Here is an 11,281-nt window from a genome sequence, read left to right as displayed (position 1 = left end):
GGGATGTCAGTTGAGTAGCAGCGAGCATGGGAATCGATGTCCAGGTTGGAACTTTACAACGCGGGGCCTAGCCACGCGGGGCCTTGCCTCCTGCCCTCGCCTGATTGTGTTCACTTTAATTATCTCTCTTAAGTTTAATTTGTCTTCACCCGGCTCGCCACTTTGTAACTTTGTTTTATTGTAAATATTCACTCAGTTTTTATTTTCTTTTGTTAGCAGGCCAAGCCCGCTTGAGCTGCTATACCGCTCTTGTTATCAGAAGCGACCTGCCCACAACAACACAAGGTGAGGCTTTGTCAACGTGTGTCAATGTTTTGACTTAAAACTTTGGTGACTGCAGGAATTAATATTCTTGGTTCTTTCGGTAAAGTCACGTAGATAGAAAATAAAATAACAATAACATAATAAACATAAAAAATATTAAATAAAGCAAAAAAAACCCGCGTTTTGATTGCAACACAAGTGGTCTTTATTTAATGTAATTGTATTATCAGTTATTGTTATTTTTAATCTACGTAACTTTACCGAAGGAACCAAGAATACGTGTGTCAATGTCTATCGGTCAAAGACACTATACGTAGAGACGCGCAAACTCCAAATATACAGCAGGCGTCATGGTCGGGATCGAACCCACGACTTCCTGTATACCAGGTGAGGTAGTTAACATCTCACCACGGAAAGAGACACGCAAACTCCAGTTAGCCTCGGCTATGTTCGTTGATCCTCAATTAATTACTTGGTGGAGTGAGGAAGCATTAATGCTGAGCAGATGAAGGTGGCCAGGCATGGTTCTGGACATGCCACCGCCTCTTGACCCGTGCCAGTGTGTGACAGTGTCAAGTTTGTGTTTGCAGTAAAGTCTATGCTAAATTAGCCTGTTATGTAAACCCCTTTGTCAAGGTGCCTCACTTCTCTCAACCAGCTTAAAAGACTCTGCGAATCTTAGCAGCGTTCATTGTAGCTCTGTCGTCCCGACAGGTCTGTTCCTTTCACCTGAAGAAGGCCACTTGTGTTGTGGCCGAAACGTCGTGAGAATTTTATTGTTTTATTTTATTATTTTCTCATTCTACGTGACTTTACCAAAAGAACCAAAGAAGATCTATTAACTCTGTTGAACACGGAAGTTATATCAAAACAATAGTTTATTTTTGTTTTCCTCTGGCACTCTTTGTAAGAGTGGAAACAGGACGTGAACACAGCACACACATTCAGCTGAAGTCGGAACTGTTCATCCCAGCATTTAAGGACATCTGAGCCTGGATTCACACCTCTAAGTTGCGATTGAACATTAATTTATGAATTTCTGCATAACACAAATAGTATTATTTTCAACACCCTTTGCTAGGTCAGCTGAATTTAGCTCTCATAAATATTCCTTTTGTAGCCAGTCAGCCGAAATTGTGTGCTCGGAGTTTTGGGTGAACATTCATTTTGAAGATACGAGGGCTTCCAGGCATGTTTATAACCATTTGCCCTCTCATTGTGTGCCATTACAGCCTGTGTGATGAATTTGGGAAACGTTTTTACTACATTATGAATATATGAATAAGTATAGACGTGTAAGTCACATGTGACAATATATATGCATTCCTCTCTGCCTCGATACGGTCGTGTAGATGGTGTGGATATTATTTTTTTCTGTCTGCAGCTGACGCTTCCTCTGACGCTTCCTCTGCAGAATTGGTCTGATGGAGCAAATGCATTCAGCGCAGCTCGGTAGGACAAGGCAACAATGCGACCGGTGTGCATACAGCACGGATCGAACTGGAGATTTCACACGGCACAAGAGAACTCACACAGGAGAGAAACCCTTCAAGTGTACTGTGTGTGGGAAGGCGTTTTTACGGTCATCTGTTGTTAAAAAACACCAGAGAACACACACAGGAGAGAAACCCTTCAAGTGCACAATGTGCGGGAAGGCGTTTGCACAGTCATCACATCTTCAACTACACCAGAGAACACACACGGGAGAGAAACCCTTCAAGTGCAGTGTGTGTGTGAAGGCATTTGCACATTCATCAAATCTGCAAAGACACCAGAGTACACACACGGGAGAGAAACCCTTCAAGTGCACTGTGTGTGGGAAGGCGTTTTTACGGTCATCTGTTGTTAAAAAACACCAGAGAACACACACAGGAGAGAAACCCTTCAAGTGCATTTTGTGCGGGATGATGTTTGCACAGTCATCACATCTTAAAGTACACCAGAGGACACACACAGGAGAGAAACCCTTCAGGTGCACTCTGCAAGAAGGTGTTTGCACATTCATAAAATCTTCAAGTACACCAGAGAACACAGAAGCATCGGAAGATCCGCAAGGAGTGGAGTCTGAAATCGGCTTGTGAAAGTCAAAGTGCCGCAATGAGCCCATCCCTCATGAAACACGAACCGGAAGAAAATCCCAGCGTGGACACTTTTAAAGGTATTGAGGTGAAATATGAAGAGGTGATGTTGAAGAGGGAAGAAGTGATGGTGAAAAGCGAAGAAGTGAAGGTGAAATGTGAAGATGAAGATTCAACTCCAAAATGGGACCTTCACATCGATGGAGGCAACGTAAAGCAGGAGGAGAATTCTGAGTCAGAGTGAGGCAACTCCCAGCAGTTTGTGGAAGTGGAGGTGTGGGTGGACTTCCTCCGAGACAATCCAAAGTCAAGTGGAGACCCGGTAGATGTGTAAGCCAGAGACGATGTCGCTCCAATAGATGCACCTTTGTCAGAGGCCTTTAATGACAAGAATGTGAAGTTGAACACTCAGCTCCTAGGTTCAACTTGCAGAGTAAGAGCGGCCAGTCTTTGTGGACCTGTGGGTTGGGTCGATCTCTCACCAGGAGCGAGAACCAATAAGCTCCCAAGCATTCACGATGTTCTAATGATAATTGCTTTTACATGGTGCTTACTTAATCGCCTCGGCAACTCGGAGTTTTGTATCTCGTCTGAAACTCTCGAAGAGCATCCCCAAGTAGCAGCTGTCCCTGTGTGGCACAGGGTGGTGGCCCTGCACCGGCCTGCATGTGGACAAGAGCCTGTCAGTAGGGGGGGATGATTGATGCGTCATCTCAGTTGTGTAGTTTGTTGACAATCTTGATTCGAAGCTTTTGTGACTGCAGGAATCCACACTCTCTAGTTATTTCGGTAAAGTCACCACGTGGGTAGAAACATAACAGACCACGGCGTTTAGATCACAACACGCACAATCGTCATCAGGTGGGACAACCACAGCAAGAGAAACTGCTGAAGTAGTAGGCGCCTACTCCAGCAGTTTCCTCTTATTGCTGCTGTGCTTGTCCCACCTGATGACGATTGCTTGTGTTGCCATCGAAGCGCCGTCATCTATTATTTGTAGCGTAATGTTTTAAATTTGCTACATTTTGACCCAGACGCCAGCATGCAACGGCCTACTCGTTTTGAATGACGCAACAATAGTACGGTGTACATACACGGTTAAGTAGACGGTGCGTATTTGTAAAATAACTTCTTGTTAATACGATTTAACGTGATGCAGTCAATTTCGCTGCAGTAATTCAATGTTAATATGCCCGTCAATTATTTAGAATGAATACTTGTCTGATTGTGCGCGTAAATGTAACATTTTGTCTGAGGGTCAAACATTGAATAAGTGAAGTTAGGACAAAGTGTGTGTGTGTGTTTTGGAAGTAACCTGTACAGAGAACTCGGGTGAGACCCGTTGTTCTTGTGATACAGGTCAAAGGGTACTTTTGTGTTTCACGAAGCGTCTGCCTCTGGAGCAACTCATTGGCTTTGAAATAGGGAGCACGCTCGGATCATTCATCAGTTGCAAGGCATACCACTTGAAAGTTACACGTATAGGAGGAGGTACATTCTCTACAACACGAATTGTAGTTTTGTCTTACGTGTTGACGTAGAGTTTGTCTAACTGGGACTAGAAATGCTCCTTGCTGATTGACGGCTGGATGTTTGTACCTATCGGTTGAAGCAAACCCCACTGCTGTTGGGGTCCAACACATTGACGGCCTTCAGGCCAGGAAAGTCACAACATTTGCACACGAAGGACGCATTCACGCAAGCACCCCATGCTCCATTTTGAAGTTTTAAAATGAAGCATCTTTGAATTGTGTTGTGTTTTGAATTAGATGAGTTTATTTCTTCATTAAAAGCTTGTATCAATTTACATCTGGAAGACTTCATTGAAAAGGACATTTCGTGTGAATTTTCTCTCGTCATTAAGTAGATGGCCTTGCCGGGGGTTTGGTTCAATGCGGACACAAACAGTGTACACACACAGAGTACACACACACAGTGTACACACACACAGTGTACACACACACAGTATACACAGTGTACACACAGTGTACACACACACAGTGTACACACAGTATACACAGTGTACACACACAGTGTACACACACAGTGTACACACAGTGTACAAACACAGTGTACATACACTGTACACACAGTGTACATACAGTATATACACAGTGTACACACAGGGTACACTGTATATACACAAAGTGTACACACACAGGGTACACACACAGTGTATATATACACACAGTGTACACACACACAGTGACACACACAGTGACAGCGACAAACAGCGACACACAGTGTATACACAGTGTACACACACACAGTGTACACACATACACAGTGTATACACAATGTACACACACACACAGTGTATACACAATAATGTCCACGTTGCTGAGCTCACACACCCAAGGGAGGGAGCAATGAAAAATGAATCTAAATCAACTCCAACTCTGTGACGTCACCACTCTGCAATACTTCATCGGCGTGAAACGCCAGGGGGAGGTGTACCTCGCTAGTGACGTCATGTCACCAAGGTATTCACCCCGACCCCCGTCCACCGCGCTCTTGAGCGTGACGTCACCTCCACGTGGGTCACTGCCGATATCGTTCCAGTGCCAATCCTTATTTGGGCAAAGCTACGCCCAGTGACTGGTGGCTCATTAACATAATGTTTTCGTTAAAGCCGTCGCGAGTTTATAGCGACGGGTTCAGCGCCCACGCCCCCATCCCTCGACATATGGGCCGGTCTCATTAACATAATTTATTCAGTTAGAGAGCCGCTCGTGGGAGGGAAGTGACGTCAAACTACTTCCTGCTGTCGCGAGGTAACAGGAAGCTGCCGTGTGCGCGCTTGCACTGAAATCCGAGGTGAGAAATTCTCATCGTTGTGGTGGTGGTGGTTGTTGTTGTTGTTTACCAAGGTAGAGCCTCTCTCTCTCGTAGGGATGTCAGTTGAGTAGCAGCGAGCATGGGAATCGATGTCCAGGTTGGAACTTTACAACGCGGGGCCTAGCCACGCGGGGCCTTGCCTCCTGCCCTCGCCTGATTGCATTCACTTTAATTATCTCGCTTAAGTTTAATTTGTCTTCACCCGGCTCGCCACTTTGTAACTTTGTTTTATTGTAAATATTCACGCAGTTTTTATTTTCTTTTGTTAGCAGGCCAAGCCCGCTTGGGCTGCTATACCGCTCTTGTTATCAGAAGCGACCTGCCCACAACAACACAAGGTGAGGCTTTGTCAACGTGTGTGAATGTTTTGACTTAAAACTTTGGTGACTGTAGGAATTAATATTCTTGGTTCTTTCGGTAAAGTCACATAGATAGAAAATTAAATAAAAATAACAGATATATTTTTTTACAATGAAGCAAAAAACCCCACAACGTTTCTATGGCAACATTAATGTTGAAGATGCGAGGGCTTACAGGAATATTTATGACATTTGCCCTCTCATTGCGTGCCATGACAGTGCTGTTTGCACAGTCACACATAGTCACTGTAAGATGTTTTTCTTGGTCGTGTTTTTGTTTTGTTGCTTGTTGTGGTTGCACCCGATTCAAGAGCCGAATGGCTCACGGGACTATAACCAAAATAAATCAAACTGAAAATCAAAAAACTGAAACCGCGTGATGAATTTGGGAAAGTTTTTCACTGCATCTCCAAATATATATAAAAGGCAAAGTTGTGATTGTGTGTGTTGTCTGTTCAAAATGTTTAGCGTACTTCCCGACATGCAACAAGCTGGAAATTTGCCATGTGGGTACTTTCCAGACTGTACACCATACAAACATTATACAAATACACTTTTAGTTTATTTTTGGGGGGTAGAGGGGAGCTCAATAATGTATAGAGTTTTTTGCACGGCAAGTGAGCTGTGACGTCAAATCTGTCACGTGACCCTCGCATGTGGAAGCGTAACTCACTGTAGTGTAGCGGTTAGCGTTGTCTGTGTGTGTCTGTGTGTGTGTTTGTGTGTCTGTGTGTGTCTGTGTGTGTGTCTGTGTGTGTATCTGTGTGTGTGTATCTGTGTGTGTGTCTGTGTGTGTGTCTGTGTGTGTCTATGTGTAGCCTGGCACAAGCGTCGTGGTGACGTCACCGCCACTTAGTGGCGAATGGCGGTTGTTGTTGTTGCTATGTGTGTCTTTGTGTCTGTGTGTGTGTGGAAGCGAAACGCATTGTAGTGTAGCGGTTAGCGCTACGCTGCGCTACGAACCCGGCGACCCGAGTTCGATTCCCGCTCACGGCCACCACCGGTGATAATTGTTTGAACCGGTCCTGGGCCTCCCCTAGGTCGACTCAGCCTCAAACGAGTAACTGCTGTGGTGTGAACATCGCCACTGGGGAGACAAAGGCGGCCGGACGTGGTGGATCCAAGTCCCGGGCGAAGCCGGGTAGTACAGCTAGTCGTGAATACATGAATGAATATAGACGTGTAAGTCACGTGTGACTGTATATATTCATTCCTCCATGGCTCGATACTGACGTGTAGATGGTGTGGATATTCTTATTTTCTGTCTGCAGCTGAGACTGGTCTAATGGAGCAAAGGCAGTCAGCACAGCAGCTCTGTACGACAAGTCAACAATGCGACCAGCGTGCATACAGCATGGATCAGCCTGGAAATTTGACACAGCACCAGAGAACTCGCACAGGAGAGAAACCCTTCAAGTGCACTGTGTGTGGGAAGACATTTTCAGGTTCATTTGCTCTTAAAACACACCAGAGAACACACGCGGGAGAGAAACCCTTCAAGTGCAGTGTGTGTGGGAAGGCATTTTCAGATTCATCTCATCTTCAAAGACACCAGAGAACACACACGGGAGAGAAACCCTTTAAATGCACTGTGTGTGGGAAGACATTTTCAGATTCATCTACTCTTAAAACACACCAGAGAACACACACAGGAGAGAAACCCTTCAGGTGCAGTGTGTGTGGGAAGACATTTTCAGATTCATCTACTCTTAAAACACACCAGAGAACACATGGGAGACAAACCCTTCAGGTGCAGTGTGTGTGGGAAGACATTTTCAGATTCATCTACTCTTAAAACACACCAGAGAACACACACGGGAGAGAAACCCTTCAGGTGCAGTGTGTGTGGGAAGACATTTTCAGATTCATCTACTCTTAAAACACACCAGAGAAGACACACAGGAGACAAACCCTTCAAGTGCAGTGTGTGTGGAAAGGCATTTTCAGATTCATCTCATCTTCAAAGACACCAGAGAACACACACGGGAGAGAAACCCTTCAAGTGTACTGTGTGTGGAAAGGCATTTTCAGTTTCATCTACTCTTAAAAAACACCAGAGAACACACACAGGAGAGAAACCCTTCAAGTGCACTGTGTGTGGGAAGGCATTTGCACAGTCATCTGCTCTTAAAAATCACCAGAGAACACACACGGGAGAGAAACCCTTCAAGTGCAGTGTGTGTGGGAAGACATTTTCAGATTCATCTGCTCTTAAAACACACCAGAGAACACACACAGGAGAGAAACCCTTCAAGTGCACTGTATGTGGGAAGGCATTTGTACAGTCATTTACTCTTAAAATACACCAGAGAACACACACGGGAGAGAAACCCTTCAGGTGCAGTGTGTGTGGGAAGACATTTTCAGATTCATCAACTCTTAAAAAACACCAGAGAACACACACGGGAGAGAAACCTTTCAGGTGCAGTGCGTGTGGGAAGGCATTTTCACAGTCATCAAATCTTCAAGTACACCAGAGAACACAAAAGCATCAGAAGATCCACAAGGAGCGGAGTCAGAGTCTTAAATCAGCTTGTGAAAGTCAAAGTGCCGCAATGAGCCCATCCCTCATGAAACACGAACCGGAAGAAAATCCCAGCTTGGACACTTTTAAAGGTATCGAGGTGAAATGTGAAGAGGTGATGGTGAAATGTGAAGAAGTGATGGTGAAGAGGGAAGAAGTGATGGTGAAGAGCGAAGAAGCGATGGTGAAGAGGGAAGAAGTGAAGGTGAAATGTGAAGATGAAGATTCAACTCCAAAATGGGACCTTCACATCGATGGAGGCAACGTAAAGCAGGAGGAGAATTCTGACTGTGAGGCAGAGCGAGGCAACTCCCAGCAGTTTGTGGAAGTGGAGGTGTGGGTGGACTTCCTCCGAGACAATACAAAGTCAATTGGAGACCCGGTAGATGTGTAAGCTTGAGATGATGTCGCTCCAATAGATGCACCTTTGTCATAGGCCTTTAATGACAAGAACGTGAAGTTGAACACTCAGCTCCTAGGTTCAACCTGCAGAGTAAGGGTGGCCAGTGTTTGTGGACCTGTGGGTTGGGTAGATCTCTAACCAGGAGCGAGAGACAAGCCCCCAAGCATTCACTATGTTATGATAATTGCTTTTACATGGTGCTTGCTTTATCGCCTCGGCAACTCGGAGTTTTGTGTCGTACCACGTCTGAAACACTCGAAGAGCATCCCCAAGTAGCAGCTGCCCCTGTGTGGCACAAGGTGGTGGCCCTGCACCAGCCTGCATGTGGACAAGAGCCTGTCAGTAGGGGGTGATGATTGATGCGTCATCTCAGTTGTGTAGTTTGTAGGCAATCTTGATTCGAAGCTTTCGTGACTGCAGGATTCCACACTCTTGAGTTCTTTCGGTAAAGTCACCACGTGGGTAGAAACATAACAGGTCACGGCGTTTAGATCACAACACAAGCAATCGTCATCAGGTGGGACAACCACAGCAAGAGAAACTGCTGAAGTAGTAGGCGTCTACTCCAGCAGTTTCTTCTTCTTGCTGCTGTGCTTGTCCCACCTGATGACGATTGCTTGTGTTGCCATCGAAGTGCCGTGATCTATTATTTGTAGCGTAATGTTTAGAATTTGATACATTTTGACCCAGACGCCAGCATGCAACGGCCTACTCGTTTTGAATGACGCAACAATAGTACGTTGTACATACACTGTTAAGCAGACGGTGCGTATTTGTAAAATAACTTCTTGTTAATACGATGTAACGTGATGCAGTCAATTTCGCTGCAGTAATTCAATGTTAATATGCCCGTCAATAAGTTAGAATGAATACTTGTCTTATTGTGCGCATACATGTAATATTTTGTCTGAGGGTCACACATTGATTAAGTGATGTTAGGACAAAGTGTGTGTGTGTTTGTTTGAAAGTAACCTGTACAGAGAACTCAGGTGAGACCCGTTGTTCTTGTGATACAGGTCAAAGGGTATTTTTGTGTTTCCCGAAGCGTCTGCCTCTGGAGCAACTCATCATCTTTGAAATAGTGAGCACGCTCGGATCATTCATCAGTTACAAGGCATACCACTTAAAAGTTACACGTATAGGAGGAGGTACATTCTCTACAACACGAATTGTAGTTTTGTCTTACGTGTTGACGTAGATTTTGTCTAACTGGGACTAGAAATGCTCCTTGCTGATTCACGTCTGGATGTTCGTACCTATCGGTTGAAGCAAACCCCACTGCTGTTGTTGAGACGCTGTGCACCAATAAGGGTCCAATACATTGACGGCCTTCAGGCCAGGAAAGTCACTACATTTGCACACGAAGGACGCATTCACGCAAGTACCCCATGTCTCAAACGGCGACTACAGGGACCACGTGATTGTTTAAAAATGTCTTTGATTATAACTATAATTGCCTATAATTCGTCATGTGTAGCTTATTTAGACTATAATTTATTCACTACCCAAACTGTATTGACTTGAAAACATAGAGCTGATATTTATTCTTGTTCTTTCGGTAAAGTCACGTAGAAGGGAAACAATAAAATAACAAAAATATAAAACAATTACATTCTCACGACATTTCGACTGCAACACAAGCAATCATCATCAGGTGTCACACAGGCACACACACAGAGACTCAGGCACACACAGAGATACAGGCACACAGTGTACACACAGTGTACACACATAGTGTACACACACACAGTGTATACACAGTGTACACACACACAGTGTACACACACAGTGTATACACACAGTGTGTATACACACTGTGTGTATACACACAGTGTGTACACACACAGTGTATACACAGTGTACACACAGAAACAGTGTGTACACACAGAAACAGTGTGTACACACAGAAATGTCCATGTTGTAGTTGCTGAGCTCACGCACGCAAGGGGTCTCTGTTCAAGAGATGGAGCAATGTAAAATGAATCTAAATCAACTTAAACTCCATTCCCGCTCTGTGACGTCACTACTCAGCATGACCTCATCGGTGTGAAACGCCAGGGGGAGGTGTGCCTCGCTAGTGACGTCATGTCACCAAGGTATTCCCACCCTCGGCCACCGCACCCTTGAGCGTGACGTCACCTCTGCTTGGTCACTGCCGATATCTGTTCCGGTACAATCCTTATTTGGGCAAAGCTACGCCCAGTGACTGGCGGGTCATTAACATAATGAGTTCGTGAAAGCCGTCGCGAGTTGATTGCGACGGGTTCAGCACCCAAGCCCCCATCCCTCGACATATGGCCCGGGCTCATTAACATAATTTATTCAGTTACGGAGCCGCTCGTGGGTGGGGAGTGTCTTGTACCCCGGACGTGACGGCATGTCACTTGCTGCTGCCGCGTGACGTCACGAGGTAACAGGAAGCGATCGCTTCGCTCTTGCACTGAAATCCGAGGTGAGAAATTATTATCGTGTTGGTGGTCGTGGTTGTGGTGGTGGTGGTTGTTGTGGTGGTTGTGGTGGTTGTTGTGGTGGTGGTTGTTGTTGTTTACCAAGGTAGAGCCTCGCTCTCTCTCGTAGGGATGTCAGTTGAGTAGCAGCGAGCATTGGAATCGATGTCCAGGTTGGAACTTTACAACGCGGGGCCTAGCCACGCGGGGCCTTGCCTCCTGCCCTCGCCTGATTGCATTCACTTTAATTATCTCGCTTAAGTTTAATTTGTCTTCACCCGGCTCGCCACTTTGTAGCTTTGTTTTATTGTAAATATTCACGCAGTTTTTATTTTCGTTCTTTTGTTAGCAGGCCAAGCCCGCTTGAG

General features: G+C 45.3%; 1 long non-coding RNA gene across 1 annotated transcript; it reads left to right on the top strand.

The window, feature by feature from the left end:
* The first annotated feature begins 214 nt into the window (after positions 1 to 214).
* On the top strand, positions 215 to 4,149 carry LOC142920523 (uncharacterized). The gene is made up of 2 exons (XR_012938878.1): positions 215 to 285; positions 1,679 to 4,149. It is a non-coding gene; the product is annotated as an uncharacterized LOC142920523 (long non-coding RNA).
* Positions 4,150 to 11,281: the final 7,132 nt, after the last annotated feature.

This window comes from Petromyzon marinus, unplaced genomic scaffold (assembly GCF_048934315.1).
Source record: "Petromyzon marinus isolate PM22_M1 ecotype Great Lakes invasive population unplaced genomic scaffold, UKy_Petmar_22M1.pri1.0 PM_G_Scaffold_72, whole genome shotgun sequence".
Classification (NCBI taxonomy): domain Eukaryota; kingdom Metazoa; phylum Chordata; class Hyperoartia; order Petromyzontiformes; family Petromyzontidae; genus Petromyzon; species Petromyzon marinus.
Note: the sequence above shows the minus strand (reverse complement) of the source record. Positions and strands in the feature narration are given on the sequence as shown.